The sequence below is a fragment of the Lissotriton helveticus genome, chromosome 6 (assembly GCF_964261635.1).
Source record: "Lissotriton helveticus chromosome 6, aLisHel1.1, whole genome shotgun sequence".
NCBI lineage: Eukaryota > Metazoa > Chordata > Amphibia > Caudata > Salamandridae > Lissotriton > Lissotriton helveticus.
In genome coordinates this window covers 1,310,171,631-1,310,190,638 of record NC_136067.1, presented here as the reverse complement: position 1 = coordinate 1,310,190,638, position 19,008 = coordinate 1,310,171,631, and positions in this window count along the sequence as shown.

Below are 19,008 nucleotides of genomic sequence, written 5' to 3'. Positions count from 1 at the left end.
CTTATGAGTAAATATATTTCTCAATGATAAATATCCAACAAAGTAGAAATCTAAAAGATACTGTATGTGACAGTTGTTGTTTATAAATAAGTATGTATAAGACTCAGTGATTGAATCAGTGACTGTATTAAAAACTGTATACTTGTAATAGTGATTTTATAACACACTAAGTATGAGTTACTATTTATGTTAATAAATAAAGTGGAGTTTGTATAAGTGTGTAGCTGAGTAAATGTAAGTATGATCAAATGTGTGCATAAATGAGTAGGATGACTGCATAGGAAAATAGGATGTGTGCTGCTGTGTAATATCGATGTAGGTGTATATGTATATTTAATAGTTTTATATTGATATTTGTTAGCATGAATGAGTGAATCTATAGGTAAGTGTTTAGATGTGTATATAGATGTACGAATCACTGAGTACGTTTTTAGAGTCGTGGATTTGGTGTGTCAATGATTTGAAATATGGTATTCCATATTTATAATTAGTGATGACAGGTTATATTAGTGTATGATGAGCTGTATCAGATTGTAACATGGATGATGTCATCAGTGATGTCATCAGTGATGTCATTTGAGATGTCATCAGTGATGTCATCAGTGATGTCACTGACCATGTCATGAATGATGTAATATGTGACATCATCATCAGTGGATTGCGGGCACGTGAGTTACAGTTAGTACTACTAACTATAGGGGAGGAATTTCAATGGTTTTGTACGAGTGAAATGACCAGGTTACTATAACACTCCTAAAACCTGTGTTTTTTTCAGTGAACTTCAAAGGTTTATTAAATTATAATCCCTAACTATAACATGTGTAAAACCTATGGTTTTTTCAGTGAATTTCAAAAGTTTTTATAATGATAATGTATTAATTTATTTTTTTTTTACATATTGTTTAACTACATGTTTTTATAATCTATTTTTTATAATTTCTTATTTTGTAAATTACATTAAACATATTTAATAAAAATCTATATTTAAAAAACAATTTAAATCTATATTTTCTAATAATTTTTTGTTCATTTAAATATATTTATATTATTTTCTATATTTTTTTTCTATTCTTTTTGAAGTCGCGCACCCAACGCACACACTTCTCGTTCACTGTGCTGAACGTATCCGCCATTTTAGGATTGCTGTGTACAATCCACGTAGGGTGCGCGACGAGTACGACTTTTCCAACGCGGATGCTATGCGATTGTTACGCGACTTATAGCGCATACGCAACATGTAAGTATTACGCGACAGGCCGGTCATGCAGTTGCGCGTGACGTTATGCGAGCATCAGACGCGGTGGGTGCGCAACCCCCACAAGTTTTTTTAATGTTCAAAAACGTATATATATATTTATATATTTAATATAAATATTAGGACAAGACATTATCTGAGATAATTATAAAAATATTATTCTTGTACTTTCAAAAAAGTTACATTACTTTTAAATGTAATTTCGCAAAGTCGTGCTGGGTGCGAGCTACGTGCGCACACCCTACGCCAACCCCATGTGACCAGAAAAAAAAATTGATTGGTTCATTACAATTCCTATTGTAAGTATTGAAGGACTCCACCCATTTCAATCACTTGTGTTAGACATTTCTTGGGAGTAGACCTCAGCTACCAAGAAGTGTTGTTTTTGTTGATTACAGGCCTGTTTCATCTTAACATTGCAAAAATGACTTCAAATCATCCTTCTTCTGATCCCGAGCAGTCCAATGAAGAGGGGTTTGTTCCTGAACCACCACGCCCCAAGAGATTTGAATAAATTGTCTGGAGATTTTTTTCCATTCCCAGAAGGATTGAAGAAAACAAATGCCACAAAGGTAACCTGCAAAATTTGCAAGGCAAATTTATCAAGTGGAGACCCCAACAAAAATTATTCTTGTGGAACTGCCAGCATGTTTAAACATCTGCACAGTTTGCATCCTGTCAATCTGGCAAGAAAGGAGTGCAAGAGACTGCACAGACTGGACCACCACCACCTCAATTTGAAAGCACTTCTGGGGCGTCCGCTTCGACATCTACTTTGGACATCCGGCCCCAACTGCCAAATGCAAAAATTCATCGCATAAAATGCAATAGGTTGCTTTGCTATGGGGAGCAATCAATTGATTTGGTTTTCAGGGCTCTGGGGAACCATCATTTTTAGACTGTTTTTTTGCCCTAAAGTTCATTGTTCTGTTTATCCCGTTCAGTTTTTTTTCATTTTAAACCCCCCCCCAAAAATCGTTCAAAAAAACAAAAAAACAAATACAAAACAAAAAAAAAGTTTTTTTCAGAACCACGTACTTTGGTTAAAAAAAGAGCCAAACTTGTATGCTAGTGTGTGAAAGTTTAGATGAATGTATGTGTAGTGCATCATTTTCTAAAAGAATGCATTTGTGAAGTGTGGTGAATGCATAAGTGCAGAATTATAAGGAAGTGCTGCAGCATGACACTGTAAACTGTTTAACTACAGCATGCTGTGGTACTTCCGAAGCACAGGGATGCAACATATGTATATAAATATGTTGTAGGTCTGTGCTTCCCTCTGCACATCTGCTTAAACTGCAGCCTTGTGGTGACACAGGCTCCCTTGCAGCATGGTGCAAGAATGTCTGTGTCATGCAGAGATTATTTTTGTGCAGGAAGGGACACCCTCCTGCACATAAACAATCAGTAAATGTATTTTTCTCCTTCAATATATGCTGTGCATTGTAGCATATATTGAAAGAGAAAAAATGAGAAGTGAAAGAAAATGTCCTTGTTGTGCTTTGCTACACCAATTGGAGGATGGTGCAGCATTCACAACATGGCCAGTTTTATGATTTTTGATAAAACTGGCCATAAGTCTAGTTCTATAACTGTTATGTACAAACATGCACAGCAAAACCTATTGAACATCTTTTCAACGCAAAACGGTGTTTATGGTGAAATTATATTTACATGGAAAACAAAAGGTATATAGAATGCCTTTTCCTCACCTTGTAAATAATAAAGAGAGTTAATGGCTAGGCTAATTCTTATTATAGGAGTACATTTCTGTACTGATAACAGAGAACAAGACAAATTTATAAGTACTTATGTTTTAGTAAACTTATAGCACATATTTATATATTACTGAAGAGAAGGGATGGGGCCTACTGTGACATGTGCAAAATCACGTAGTGATGTAAAATATACTAAATTCCATATTTTAAAATTAGGATCTGTAAAAGAAAAGAAATAATAGGTATAACATGTAATAATACATTTTTAACAGCACACCATAATTTTTACATTTTACAAAGTAATTTATTTGCCTTTTTTGCTCTTCTCAGAATATATTGAATTTCACAAGAAATAGTGATTTCATTCATATTATTCACATAACGGCGGGCAAAGAAAACCCAATCAATTAGATTGTTTAAAAAAAAACAATCCATCCCCAGTAAAATAGCGCATAATACAAATCACACATATATAAAATTGTTACTGCTAAGAAAATTTCATAACTTAAATTTATAAACATTGTAAATGTTGTCAGTTAAAAATATACACCGAGACAATGTGCAAGAAAAAGTCCATAATTCAAATATATACTTTTCCTTGAGGCCAAATAGTATTTTTGCACTCCTTTTTATGTAAATTGTCCAATGTTAACCCTATTAAATCATAATAATAAATTCCTCAGAGGCTGAATTATCATCCTAAAACTTTGGCTTTAAAAATATTAAGGAGGAATTTGGTAATTCGCTAGGCAAACATTGTTGAAAAACAACCGCCAGCCTGGCGGGGGCAATCCGCCCGACATCCACACTCGTTCCCCCCCCGCCATATTAGTATGGCGGGGGGACCTCTGCGGACAGAAAGACCGTCCGCCGCTTTTCCGCCCCGGTCGCCTTTCGGCCGGGGCGGAAAAGGAATAATATGGTGGCAGTGTCTATCAGACACTGCCAGCCATATCTGGAGTGAAGTATAGGTGGGGGGTGCACACGGGGGGTACCTGTGGTACCCCCCTTCATTTGCATTACAAAGCAGCAGGCACAGCGTGGTGCCTGCCGCTTTGTTAATGCAAATGCTGAAATGCATTTTTAGCATTGTGGCGGGCGGTGCAGACAGCACCGCCCGCCACAATGCTAAAAATGCAGGATGTGCCCGCCACTGTGATGGGCACATCCTAATACCCCCCACGGGACCCCCGCCCTTATGGCGGTTGGTCCCGAATTCCGAAAGGATGGCGGGCGGACAAAGTCCGCCCGTCATCCTAATGACCCCCTTAATGTCCAGCCTTAGCCACATTTTGATAGACAGTGTAATGTCCAGATGTTGTGGAAGGACCATCATGGAAAATTATTGCTACTAATACAAAAGTCCTTCCTGATATTGATAGTTGACTTGCTACAAAATGTTTTATTAAAGTGTCCTATTTTCTTCCATCAGCTGTACAACATTGCATCATTAAAATTATATATTGTCCGTATCTTTCTAAAAATAATTTTGATAACATTTCTGATTTGCATTGGCTACACTCCATGCTTTGATTTACAGCTTTAACTAATTTATTGAAAGACACTGATTTACAGTACGGTAATGTCAAATATAGAAATCTTTCAGTGTCTTTATTAGTGCTACATGTATACATACAATTTTCACAATAATGTTCCCATTTATAACAGAGGCCACAAATATTTTCTATGTCTACACTTAAATTTTTCCAATACAGTAAGCATATACATTAGAAATTCCTGAGCATCTTGTTGGATATTATGTGTAAATTGTGTAGAACCGGAACATATATCCAAAAGTTTACGAACATTGGAAACGGTTTGTATTTTACTTGTATCAGTTTTTCATAAACAGAATGCAACAAGCAAAAAAATGGACACTGACTCACAGTGTGATTCTAGGCAAATAACAGTATTTCTTAAAAATGGAGTGAATACATACTGACTGGGGAAATTAAGGCCTGAAAAACAAGTGTGAAGATGGTTACCCTACTACTTGTATAGTGCATAGGAATTTCAAGCACTGCATGCCCTAAAGTCTGACTCACTGCAAGAGTACATGTCCAGGTGCACAGGTGCAATTCGTGGGTGGTATGTGTTTCGGAACACTGAAGATGATGCAAAATGTCCTTCCTTTGCTCCCTCAGTCCCATAGGCAGACTGTGGTCCAAGCCCTCATTTTATCTAGGTTGGATTACGCCAATGTTCTGTATTTGGGAATCTCTAACTACCTACTTAACCATCTTCAGGTGATCCAACATGCAGCCGCAAGAGCTATTATGCTGGTAGGACCTAGAACACCTATGAAGAGTCATCTGATAACTCTCCATTGGCTCCCTATGAAAAACAGGATACTCTTCAAGGGGTTGTATGACATTACAATGCATGCTAATACATCGCATGCCATTACATCGCGTTTTTTTCAAAGCAAGTCGTTACAACGACTTGCGTTGGAGGGTGCTGGACTTAGGAGTAGTATAATTTACTATTCCAACTCCAGTCCACATACAGTAGAGAAGGTGTTGGATAGTAAATTATACTATTCCTTGTCCTAGAGCGCCATCCAGCGCAAGTTGTTGTAACAACTTGCGTTCTAAAAACCGCGATGTAATGGCATCGCGATGTAACGACTGCAATGTAAACAACGTTTCCCCTTCAAGGCCCTTGTGCTGGCCTTTAAGGCTCTATATAATAGTGGGGCACAGTACATTCAACAGAGGGTCACACCGTATTGCCCGGAAAGGACGCTTAGATCATCATCACAGCATCTGCTGGTGATATCAAAATGTTCTTTGGTCAGAAAGGAACGTAGATCCTTTTAGGTGGTAGTAGGGAAAATATGGACCTCCCTTCCACTCAGCCTCAGACTAGAGCATGAGCTACAAAAATTCAGGCGCCAATTAAAGACCTGGCTGTTCCATCAATATTAGTAGTTTTCTGTTGTAGTCCTACCGCATCTTTTTCTCTCATGGGGTTTATTGGTGCGTCAGCGCCGGGACACTGTTTGGAGTAGCCGCGCACTATACAAATACCCCCATAACATAACATATATGTCTGCAAACACAGCAACCAACCAAATCATGCTCTCTCAATTTTTCCAAATGGACACTGACTCACAGTGTGATTCTAGACAAATAACAGTATTTCTTGTAAATGGAGTGTATAGATACTGACTGGAAAAATCTAGGCCTGAAACACAAGTGTGAAGATGGTTAGACTACTACTTGCATAGTGCATAGGAATTTCAAGCACTGCATGCCCTAAAGCCTGGCTCACTGCAACAGTGCATGTACTTATATATCTGCAAACACATCAACCAACCAAACCATTCTCTCTCAATTTTCCCAAATAGACAATGACTCACAGTGTGATTCTAGACAAATACCAGTATTTCTTATACATGGAGTAGTAGGGTAATACAGTGGTGTTTGGGTAGTGTAAGTTGTCGTGCTGGAGTAGGTTTAAAGTTTAGGATAGTGTAATGGTGTTTGGGTAGTGTAGGAGGTTGTGCTGGGATAGTGTTCTAGGGTAGTACAGTGGTGTTTGGGTAGTGTAAGAAGTCGTGCTGAGGTAGATTTAAGGTTAAGGGTAGTGCAATGGTGTTTGGTTAGTGTAGGTGGTCGTGCTGGGGTAGTGTTCTAGGGTAGTGCAGTGGTGTTTATGTAGTGTAGGGGGTCATCTTAGGGATAGTGTTTAAGGTAGTGCAGTGGTGTTTGTGTAGTGTAGGGGGTCATGCTGGGTTAGTGTTCTAGGGTAGTGCAATGGTGTTTGGGTAGTGTAGAGGGTCGTGCTGGGGTAGATTTAAGGTTTAGGGTAGTGCAATGGTGTTTGAGTAGTGTAGAGGGTCGTGCTGGGGTAGTGTCACTGCAAGAGTACATGTACTTGTATGTCTGCAAACACATCAACCAACCAAATCATTCTCTCTCAATTTTCCCAAATGGACACTGACTCACAGAATGATTCTAGACAAATAACAGTATGTCTTATAAATGGAGTGTACAGATACTGACTGGGGAAATGTAGGCCTGAAACACAACTGTGAAGGTGATTAGACTACTACATGCATAGTGCATAGGAGTTTCAAGCACTGCGTGCCCTAAAGCCTGTCTCACTGCAACAGTACGTGTACTTATTTGTCAGCAAACACATCAAACATCCATTCCACATATGTCAAAACTGCATTTTACTATTAAAGCTAAACTCATTTTGGAAACACATAACCAATAACTATTTTCTAAGTCTACCAAAATGTGAGAACACAATAGGTTTTTAATCAATTACATGTCAAGAAACACATGAAGTACCAACATGCTTCTCTCAGAGTGATTTCTAAATGCATACAGGTTCACTGTGTGATTCTAGACAAGCAACTCTATTCCCTGCATTTTACCAAAACACATTTACTAGTCTACAACACTTTACATGACTGTACATATTGCACAACATTTTCTACTACACATTAGTATAGAGTGCGTCTATCAGAACGATTCCTAAATGCACACAAGACTGACTGTGTGATTCTAGACAAACGGTAGTGTAGTTCCTATTATCCCAATAGGCTCTGCGCATTGGAATAATATCTTCAATAGTATAGACCTAGGGCAGAGGTTAACTAGGTCTTCTACTGACGATATTAGACTTAAAGTTTTCGGTTTTGCCAGCTAGCTCAGAGTTCACTAGAAACTTTCTCGAATAGACAAGGAGGAGTTTAACTTCCCTGGATAGACAAGAAGGGATTTAGTTTCTGACAACCATAGAACATGACAACTTTGCTCTCCCCCAATCAAGAGTGTATCTCTAGAGTCGTGTGAAAACAAAAGACAACTTATTTTACTCAGTCAGTACGTGCATTCTTAGTTTCACCAGTTTGTAGAGAAAAGGAAGAGACGGGCGTGTTCAATAAAAGATGTTATTTATTGATCAGTCTCTTTTCTCGTACAAGAGAAATGAATCGATATTATTGCGATACGTATGGTTAAGTAAAGTGCATACAATAAAAGCAGAAGTATAAAATAATACTGCAGAAGCATTGATATGGTTTCTAAGCCATATGATAGTTAAAATTGATAAAATAGATACATACATATATACATTTGACTAACCGTACTCAACTGGTGCTTCTAACCACGCCTACCCCAGTGTACCTGACCTAAGCCTAATACGTGGGCGGGAGTAGATAAGTAGCAGTTTAAGTTAAGTTTGTTTTGCCAAGTGACTGACTCAAGAATTCTCTGCAAGGGGTTGTTCAGTTCTGTACCTGAGATCTAGAATGGTTGAGGGCTGGTATCTCTCGTCTATGGTCTTGATATTCCAGCTGCCTGCGAGGGCTGCTTGGAAGCGCCGGAGCTGGATTTCTCGGCAGGAGAAAAGCAGCTTCTTGTTCTCAGCGCGTCAGGAAGGCGGGGCAGCGCGTGTGGGCTTCGCTCTCTGCTGGGCTCCTCAGCGCGTCTCGCTGCTCGGATCTCGTCACCACCGCGTGTGTTTGCTTAAGGCAATGTCAGTAATATTTATACCTGTAAGGTGTCGAGATTGACGTAAGGATGGACATGGATGCGTCAATAAGGATGTCATACGAACGGGCTTGTTCGCACATTCTTTTGCTGAAGTTCTCGGTGAAATCAAAACAATGGCAGCAGGGATTTTCCCAGGTTGTCATAGGTTTGATTTGTTTTGAGAACTCCGTATGCCTTATCAGTGCTTGTCTAATTAGATGGCATGCGTTATTACCTAATCAGATAACACGTTTCTGTGCCGTGGTGTGGCTTAATCAGATAACGGTTTTTTGCACCGTGGGTCGGCTGCTAGTTAAGTATTAACCAGAACAGGGCCGGGAATAGGGGAATCGATACAGAACCTATAGGAATACATCACACCCACTCCACGCTGACTATGTCCATATTTACAAGATCTAGGCATAGCAAATACACTAGTAGAGCATGTGTATACCGTACCACCCCAAAATACATCCATATGCATTTTGAAACATGAAATATACGAAAAGATATATATATATACATTATATGCACTCGAGCAGTATATTAATGCTAAATATCACGCATATTCATACATCATTATTAATAAAATATGAAAATTACACATGAAATGGCTCTTAATACAGAAGAAAAAAAAATGCGAGACCATTTCATCACAAAATAAAATATTTATGAACAGGCTAGATGGCAGCTAATGATTCTAAAGTTCCTAAAATAGAAATATAGTTCTCTAAGAATAGTTTCTACTTTAAGCAGAAGATAAGTGTCCCGAAAAATTGTAAAGTATTTTTGGGGCCGCTGAAAGATAATGTTCCGCTGTCCGTAAACTGGAGAAAATTGTTCATGATACTTTATTATCAAAGTTGAAGGCCAAATTCTTGGTGTTGGGAACGCCTTGTGCTAGCTTGTTCAAAAGTCATTATTTCTGCTCTGGTGAGAACATCATATCATTTAGACTCTCGAAAAAGCTGTCAACAGCTTCCTGTGAAAGTTCCATTAACTCGGAAAAAGATGTTACCATGCATTCGTGAGCATGATTGCCTTCATTGATGTTTGGATCAGCATAGCTGACAGAAGGTCGTACCTGATCGATGCTGCTTTCATCTTGAACCTCACTACCCCTTAATCGTAGTGGTGAAGTCTCCACGAATGCCGTCATCAGGATTGGTAGCCGCTGGGGACAGCACAATGCATGAGCCGTGACCGGACCCAACAAAGTTTCTGCATCCATTGGCGCATCCGATTGTAGCGTCAGACAGGTGTCTAACACGCATTCTTCTCCGCATAGCAAGCACCTTAATACAGGTAAAACACAGCTTTGCCACATAGGTCTAAACGAAAGAAACCAAGTCATGTTCAGGTCTCTAAGCCGGGACAGTCCAAGGATTCTAGATATCTGGTCCCGGTATCCAATGGCTAGGATTGTTTCTTCCCTTGTCGCAGGTGTCTTGTCTGTGACACGGTTTGCCATAGCGAAATAACAGGATCAAAAATAGGATTCCTGCCACTAGTCCCAAAAGGAGAGGAAGTCCACCAAAGATGGAATGGACAAAGTCTGGAAAAATACCCAGAATGGCTTTAAATGGTGTTAGAGCCCCTGAAAACACTGTCTTAAATACATTTGAGACCCCACTGGTATCAGAAATATTTAAGATTTCGTTCAGGATTTCTGCGAAATGTATGGGGGAATTAGTTGATAACAATGAATGAATCTCTGCCGTAGTCCTTGCAACTTGGAGATCATACGTTTCTTTTGATGACGTGAGCCTGGTCGGCATCTAAAGGAGCACAGTTTTCATTCTGCTTAAAGTATCAACTCTAATGGAAGAAATTTTCAAATTCGGCCATAACCTTGCCTCCCTGTCTGGCTTTGCGCTGGGGAACAATATTCGTTCACAGCACATGACCTTCGCAGTCGTACTTATGAGATAAGGTATTCCGGGCACCAAGCTACAACATCTGCGGTCTACGATTATAATGTAACTCCCGTTCGATAGTCTCCTAAAGAATGGTTCTATTTGTGTCGCAGGTGTGCCTAGCTGGTGACATGAAAGGTTATTTGAGGACCCTTCACAGGCTCCGTGTAAACTAATACCATTACACAGAAGTGTACCGCTTAGTGACATGGCACAATTATTGCCACTAAGAAACACTTTCCGGCCTTTATTACTGACACAAGCATGTGAATAGGGCAAGTTCCATGTTGACTTAATGTACCCTTTACCCAATTTTTCGTACATGCCAGCCTGTATATATTTTTGGCAGTATTGAAACCTGAAAGTAGATATTGGAATATTAATTATTCCATGTATTATCCACTCACTGACAGGTCGTTCTGACATTGTCAATGGTAATCTCTCGAGTTTCTCAATGCTCAGGATTGTATAATCAGCACCCTTCTGTGCCATACTGATTTGTTTATCAGTAAGGTTAAAGATATTGAACAGTGACGTTGTGTTGATTAAACGCCAAGGCACATAGCCTGAACGCAGATTTTGTAACGTCCAGCCAAGTTGTACAATAGAACGCAATTGGGACTGACCCTGTTGTAACAACAGTAAGTCTTGCGATATTATGTCGATTGCTGAAGACACAATGCTGTCCAAAGAGTATATTCTGGAGGACAGAGTCATTAACCCATTGTCCACTACAGAAAGTGATTTTTCCAAATTAATACGGTCAATTTCCCGTATTCTCTCTGATGTTTCAATTTGAGTTATTTTCCAGGCTTCGTTATAAGCTGCATATACAAAGGCTGCTATGAAGCGTTTTTGACGCTGTTTGCGTGGTCCCATAATGAAATCACGCAAGTCAACACCATCAGTAAGAAAAGTTAGGTGTTGCTTAATTTCTGCCAGTGTGGATGTTTGTAGCCATTGAAGGCAGAGCTTGCCCACACTGTACGTGGTAATTATCCCTGGGTGTTGTCTTTGGGAATATCTAGGGTCTGGCCTGGTCAATTTGAACCCCTGGATTTTGTTCAGGAATCTGTCTTGACAGTTATTAGTATCTGTGGGCCAGATTAACCACTTTTTCCAATCTGGATGTGTTCTGTTTTGGCTTAATATATGGTTTACGTCTATCTCCTCATCTGTCGAGCTATTACTGTTTATCGTTGGCTTTGGAATAGACGGTTTGTTTAAATCTTTGATTTTGGCTAGGCCAAGACAGGTAGTTTGTTGAATAGTGTCATTCAAAAATATCATTTGTTCTGGGATCATGCAGGCTCTAAACAATGATTCTATACCTTGTACTTGCCATTCCTTTGTACCCCAAACACTTTTTACTTCAACATTTTTGTCCCAGTATTCAAAACCAAACGTACTCATTTGTTCAAAAAACGAGTCTGAATATATAAATTTAGTGTTTGTAAGCATGGTCTTTGTACCTGTTTTGTTTGATAATTTGAAATAAAATGTTTCTGCATTACTTGTGTTGAACCCTGAAAAATATGAATATTTGTCATAAAAAGTTCTTGAGCTACCTTTTGGAGGGGTTGCACAGTGTTCCCATTGATTATAATTTAAAACATTTCTAGGTTGTGCAGATTTATGCAGATAATGATTACTATAGTGATTATAGCAGAACATTTTATCATAATTAGACGAACCCTGCAAATAATCATGTTTTGTAAATTTAGCAGACATTATTAAGTCAGACATCATGTTATTAATGCTTTCGAAGTCCCAATCATCAGCAAATGAGCTTGCTTTTACAAAGTCACTCAACGAGATCTTAATTTGGTGTGGATATTTCAGGATTTCAACCGGACCATAGATTTCATAATCAGTATTGTCCCATGCTACCCCACCGGGTATAGGATTGGCTGTGAAGTTGACTGAAGAAAGTTCCCTTTTCTCGATGTGTGAAGACGTGTGTGGTTTGAGGAACAAGTTGATTTTCTGGCTTGCTGTGTCCATTTTAGCATATTTTCCCTCAATGAAGTGTCCCAAACATAGTACCATGATGAGCCAAAGTATGAGGATAAGTGCACCTAAGGCCACCCAGAATTCAATCCATGGAGAAATCAGATAGGTTTCTTTCAGTTGTTGAAAAAGTTCCTTAGCTTTGTCTTTAAAGGTTTTTGTTGATGTTTGTTCCTTTGATTCACTCAGGTTTTCAGATGAATCGCTGAAGTTGATGAAGTAACCGGATGCCGTTCTGTCTATTGTTCCAATAGCTTCAGGATTGATATTTGCTTTATCCGTGTGTTTTGTTGCAGCAGCATAGTCATTCATTACTTCATTGTAGATTGGTGTGTCTCTGCTAAATGTTTTTATTTGGGTTTTTAGAGGTTTAAGTTCCATAGCATTGTTGCATAGACCTTGTTGTTGTTCTTTTGGCATTTCAAACGTGAGTAGCCTCTTAGATTGAACCTCTGTGTTTGTAGCAAACCTTGGTGTTCTACTACTTATCGGGAGTCCACTTGGCCTACTGTTTGTTATCGGCCATTGTGGTTTAACCAGGTCGATGGATACAACTCGGTTCTCCTTTTTACCAGCAAGGGGCGGTAGTACTACTGATCTTGTCCCGTTGATAGACAAGACAGGAACTGCTTTTCTGTAAGAAGGCCCAAATTCCTTCTTTACCGCGATCTTTTCTCTGACTAGATCCCCGACTTTTGGAATCCAGACAGGTCTTGCTGGGACAGGTGGTATTTCTTCAGTGGTCGTTGGCTGTTGTTTCAACTTTATGTTGCTCAGGTCTTTTCTTGTTTCATTTAAGTCCTGTAAAATAGCCAAACGATCTTTGATATCAAAGCTTTTTTTCTTTAACCACTGAAGTCTGACTGTCAAGATCTAAGACCATCATTCTAGTTCCAAACAATAGTTCGTACGGACTGAATCCCCTCAGAGAATTTCTTGGCAGGTTATTTAGACTACGTTGGACACTTATTAGATGTTTGACCCACCCAGCTCCCGAACCTAATACCTTCGCTGTTATAGATTGCTTTATGCCTTTGGTTTTTTCTTTACACCATCCCGTTCCCTCAGGTAGGAAGTGAGAAGAGTCCCGCTATGCTATGTTCATTTGGCCATGTTTTTCATATGCTTTAGGGCAAGAAGAAAAAACATTCAGCCAAACGTAGCATGCTTCTAGCGTATATGCCATTATAGACTCGCAAATCTTTTTCTAACAGTCCAGACGTCAGCCGAGTGCTGGGGTCTATATCACAAGTGGAAACTAGTCTTTATATGTTAATTGGACGCATTAGTTTTTATTGTTGATCAATTCTGGAGTGAAACGCCATGCTAATATACTGTTTCTTTCGCCACTGCGATCTCTATTGCAGTCTGGGCAGTTCTTTACAAAGATGTGATGATGCAGGCTCATACCTGGCCACCAGTACATTGATTGTAATTCTTCCAGAGAATCTTTTTGTTTAAGGTGTCTGAGACCCTCACCCATATGTGCGTCTGCTATTAACAAACCTCTCCTGTCCATGTTTGGAATCACTCTGTCCCCCACTCCAGGGATTCGAGCAAAAGGAACGGAGTTTGCATCGATTATGTATGTATAATTGAGTGGATAGTTGATCGGTAGTGCTGAGCAGTCGCCTTTTGATGACGTTTTCACCGCCAGCATAGTTTCACCGTCAATGTGTTTTACTGCACGCTTTTTCTTGACTACGGAAGCCGATTCAGTTGCTGCCGTTGTGGCTTTCTCAGCCAATGAATTCCCTGCAACGTGAACGCCATCATGTTGATGACTCAGTGTATGTATCACGTGAGTCTTTGGTAGTTCTTTTTGCAAATGAACTACTTGTTCCCAAAGCACTTTTTGCTTTATTGTTGCACCTGTGTCATCTTTGTAACCGTTTTGAATCCATTTCTGTAAATCGTTATGGTATGATTTGACGCAGTAATACGAATCGCACACAATAAGTGTGGGGAATTCTCGATCGGTATTTTCAAGCGCCATCTTGAATGCTAGTAGTTCTGCTCTTTGAGCTGTACAATCTCCTAGAGATTGTGTTTTAGTGACCGCTGGTTTAAATTTTCCTTCGTGCCAGCGACCTTTAACGATCGCGCACGCAGCACTGTATGCTTGTTTACCCTCTACTGCGGGTTGTGCTGACCCGTCTGTATATATTATACAGCCGTAGTGTTCTAGTGGCAGAATTTCGATTGGCGGAGGACATTCAAATTCGTATTGGAGAAATTCTTGTGTTTTTAAGTTGGGATCAAATTCGTATACAACGTCTGTTGCAGCAAGAGAATTAGCCCACTGTATCCACCTTGGATGGAGTGCTTTAGCATTCGGAATGCTTGCTTTTGTTACCGCCTCCAGGGCTGGTATCGGTGTCACGATGATTTTTCGTTTACCTTGTGCTAGGGCCCTTTCCTTTGCTACAGCAGTCTGTACCGCTGTCAGAATTTTTTCCGTTGGACTAAATTTCATTTCAGCCTTTGTGTACAAGTGTGATTTGTATGCAATTGGTACCTTTTCTCCCTCATTAGAGGTCAGGTATGTGAATCCGCATCTTCCTGGGATGACTCGAATCACAAGATTGCGTGTGTTATCACGTGTTTCTAATTTTGTTTTAATTAGCATGTCTGTTTGTAAAGATCTCAAAATTTCTGTGTGTTTTTGAGTCCAATTGATTCTTTTAAAATCTGGTTTTATTAGATCATAAAGGGGTTTGATCCTTTCTGCGTAATTTGCAATGTATGTTCTTCCGAAATTTAGGAAGCCTAGAATTGATTGTAAGTTTTTTAGTGTTCTAGGAGCTTGGAGTACAGCACATTTCTCTAGGAAATTGTCAGCCAGGCTTTTGCCTTCACTTGATAATTCATATCCTAAAAACAGGACCGTTAGATGGGCAATTCTTGATTTTTTAAAGTTGAATTTGTAACCCTCTGCTGCGAACCCAAGTATTATGGTGTTCACTCTCTTCAAGTGAGTATCCAAGTCATCATCTGTTAGGTAAATGTCGTCGACATATGATAATGCCTCGTCATCGTATGTTTGTAGTAATTCTGTTACTCTCTTTGAGAATAATCCTGGGCTATTCTTGTGCCCCTGGGGTAAACGGCAGAAACCTTTTTGCGAGCCATTTACCGAGAACGCAGTCAAATATCTGCTCTCTGTTGCTATATTTTGACAAAAGAATCCATTAGAGATGTCTAATGTTGTTTTGTATTTTTTGCGTACTATGTTATTCATTAGTGCAGCACTATGTGAGTTTTGCACTGCAAAAGTTTTGCAACATGAGTTAAGGTGTCTGTAATCCAAAACTAGACGATATGAGTTGTCTGGTTTGGAGACAGGAAACAAAGGATTGTTCATTTGTGAGGTGCAAGTTTCAATCACCCCCTGGTATTCAAGTTGATCTAGGATCTCTTTTACCTGTTTTTTAGCTTCTTGCTTAATTGGGTACTGCCTCTGTGCAGTAGGTTGTGATTTTAACTGGATTTTGTGAGGAGGAGAGTCCTCATGCCATCCTACATGATTTTTATATAAAGCAGGAGCTTGAGCTACTGCCCACTTTCTAGCAAGTGTATATTTTTTATGAATTGGAATGTGATTTGAGAAGGCAGGCATAATTATTTCTTCGCCATGAGGGCACTCTCTGACCAACTCGGGTGGCCAGTCTTTTTCAGGTAGAAGGATGTCATAGCCCTGGGAGAGATTATCCCAAAATAGTCCCCTTATTTTTCTAGTCTTATCCCCCTCTATACGCAATGTAATTTCATATATTTTGTGAGGTTTGCTAACTCTGGTGTCGGCAGTTTCCACTTGAATATATTCATTCGTGTCCACTGTCTCCAGATGATTCATAAGGACTTTGCGAGCTATGCTCACTTCTGCTGCGCTGTCTAGCATTGTCTGAGCCCATTCTCCGTTTTTCAGCTGTGTCCTCAGTATTCTCGGCATCTTTGATTACTTTAATACTGGCTACCTTCTTTTTTGGAAATTGTAACTTTTTATTCGGATGAGCAGGTTCCTTGTCTTTGGACTTGACGTGCTCTTCCCTGTGTTCTGATCGTCCTCTTCTTTCCGATTTCTGCGAGGAAGTCTGAAAAGATTGAGAGGGACGTGTATCATTATCTTGATATCTATCAGGTTTCTTTATATTATCCCTATTTCTAAGGTTGTATTTTTTCCCAGAGGGCTCACTTTGGGGAGACCTGTGTCCTTGGTTCGGAGATCTTTCTCTCCGCCGAGGAGACCTTCCTCTGGACTGGAATCTTTTTTCTTTAGGATTGGATTGTTTGTTTCCATCCCAGCTCTTTTTTTGAGTGTTTAAATTATTTTTAATAAATATCTTTTCAGGACTTTCAATCAGTTGAGGTTTTACCGGTATTCCACCCAGACTATCTCTTCCTAGTTCTTCATAGGATTTTCCTATGATTCTGGCAATTTCAGTTGGTTGGTCTGCTATATCTGTTTCTTTTAACCTTTGGCGGATCGCCACGTTTGCTGCTTCTCCCTTTATGTTGGCTAATAATATAGCCGATACCTGCTTGAAGTCCTTCAGTAATTTCATACCGAGAGTTAAAGCGGGTTCTGGACCATATTCATCTTGAATTTGTTTTAGCACATCTGGTATTACTGACATGGATGGTACACCATGTGTTTTTGTGTATATGGAAGCAAAGACTGTACCCCAAGTGTCACAGTCCTCCACATGTGGTGCGATTCCCATTGGAAGACAGATAGTCAGAATCCTGTGTTTATCTACAGGGGTGGTGTCTGGAAACACCGCCTCTATTTGAGTGATTTTTTGTGCTAGCCAGAAAGGAATTTGTTCCCGTTTTGCGGGTACTTTACCTAGACAGGACTGTATGTTCTGTGGTGTAATTTTATTTGTGTTACCCTGATGAGGGGTCAGCTGTGGAATTGTATTTGCTGGTTGGATTGTTGAAGTCCGCATTACATATTGGACTAATTGTCTCTGTATTTTGATTAGTTGTTTTAGCTGTGCTAAAAGATCTGGTGCAGACATTTCTTCAATGTCTGGATGTGGTGTATATCCGGCTAGGACCGGCCACGTTGCTCCTGGTCTACCTAGTGGACCGAGCCTGGTGATGTGATTATTATGTTTTAGGGCGCCATTAAACAAGAGCAGGTGCTCTTGGAATTTGAGTGGTACTTCCACCTCCTCGAAAGGAGTGTAGGTATCTGGTGGTTCCTCTATTTTATAATAGTGGAACTCTTTTGTTACATCGTTTGCTGCTGGAAAGTTTATCCATGAATAGAATACCTCTGTCTGCCGATATTCGTGTGCCTCAATTACGAATATGACTGTACCACCTCTCGATGTCAGTCCATTTTCTATAAGTTTTAAAGTTATAGATTTTCTTATGTTGACCGGGATGAGTTTTGCATCCGGGTCATTTTCCAGCAGAGTATTGTCTGCTACTAGGAGTTCAGCTGCTATTCTAGCTTTCTCCCTTTCTTCATCACTGTCTATCATTTTACCGACAGGAAGGTTATTCTGTTTGTTTGCAGATCAGGTTTCTATGGAAACAAAGATTAGATGCACAATATTTTGGAACAGTGTATCCTTCAACGTTGAATAAACCAAGAACCATACATAGGAGTCTCCTCCTGCGAGGTTTGGCGGATATGACCTTTTACCCACTCCAGACGTCTTTGGAGTATTATGGGAAAAAAGGGGTTCTGTGTGAAAAAGCACGACTGAGTTACTCTAATGTCTTGCGTTAGTTTTATCGCCTATCCAAACGTTGGGCGCCATGTAGTGTAGTTCCTATTATCCCAATAGGCTCTGCGCATTGGAATAATATCTTCAATAGTATAGACCTAGGGCAGAGGTTAACTAGGTCTTCTACTGACGATATTAGACTTAAAGTTTTTGGTTTTGCCAGCTAGCTCAGAGTTCACTAGAAACTTTCTCGAATAGACAAGGAGGAGTTTAACTTCCCTGGATAGACAAGAAGGGATTTAGTTTCTGACAACTTTGCTCTCCCCCAATCAAGAGTGTATCTCTAGAGTCGTGTGAAAACAAAAGACAACTTATTTTACTCAGTCAGTACGTGCATTCTTAGTTTCACCAGTTTGTAGAGAAAAGGAAGAGACGGGCGTGTTCAATAAAAGATGTTATTTATTGATCAGTCTCTTTTCTCGTACAAGAGAAATGAATCGATATTATTGCGATACTTATGGTTAAGTAAAGTGCATACAATAAAAGCAGAAGTATAAAATAATACTGCAGAAGCATTGATATGGTTTCTAAGCCATATGATAGTTAAAATTGATAAAATAGATACATACATATATACATTTGACTAACCGTACTCAACTGGTGCTTCTAACCACGCCTACCCCAGTGTACCTGACCAAAGCCTAATACGTGGGCGGGAGTAGATAAGTAGCAGTTTAAGTTAAGTTTGTTTTGCCAAGTGACTGACTCAAGAATTCTCTGTAAGGGGTTGTTCAGTTCTGTACCTGAGATCTAGAATGGTTGAGGGCTGGTATCTCTCGTCTCTGGTCTTGATATTCCAGCTGCCTGCGAGGGCTGCTTGGAAGCGCCGGAGCTGGATTTCTCGGCAGGAGAAAAGCAGCTTCTCGTTCTCAGCGC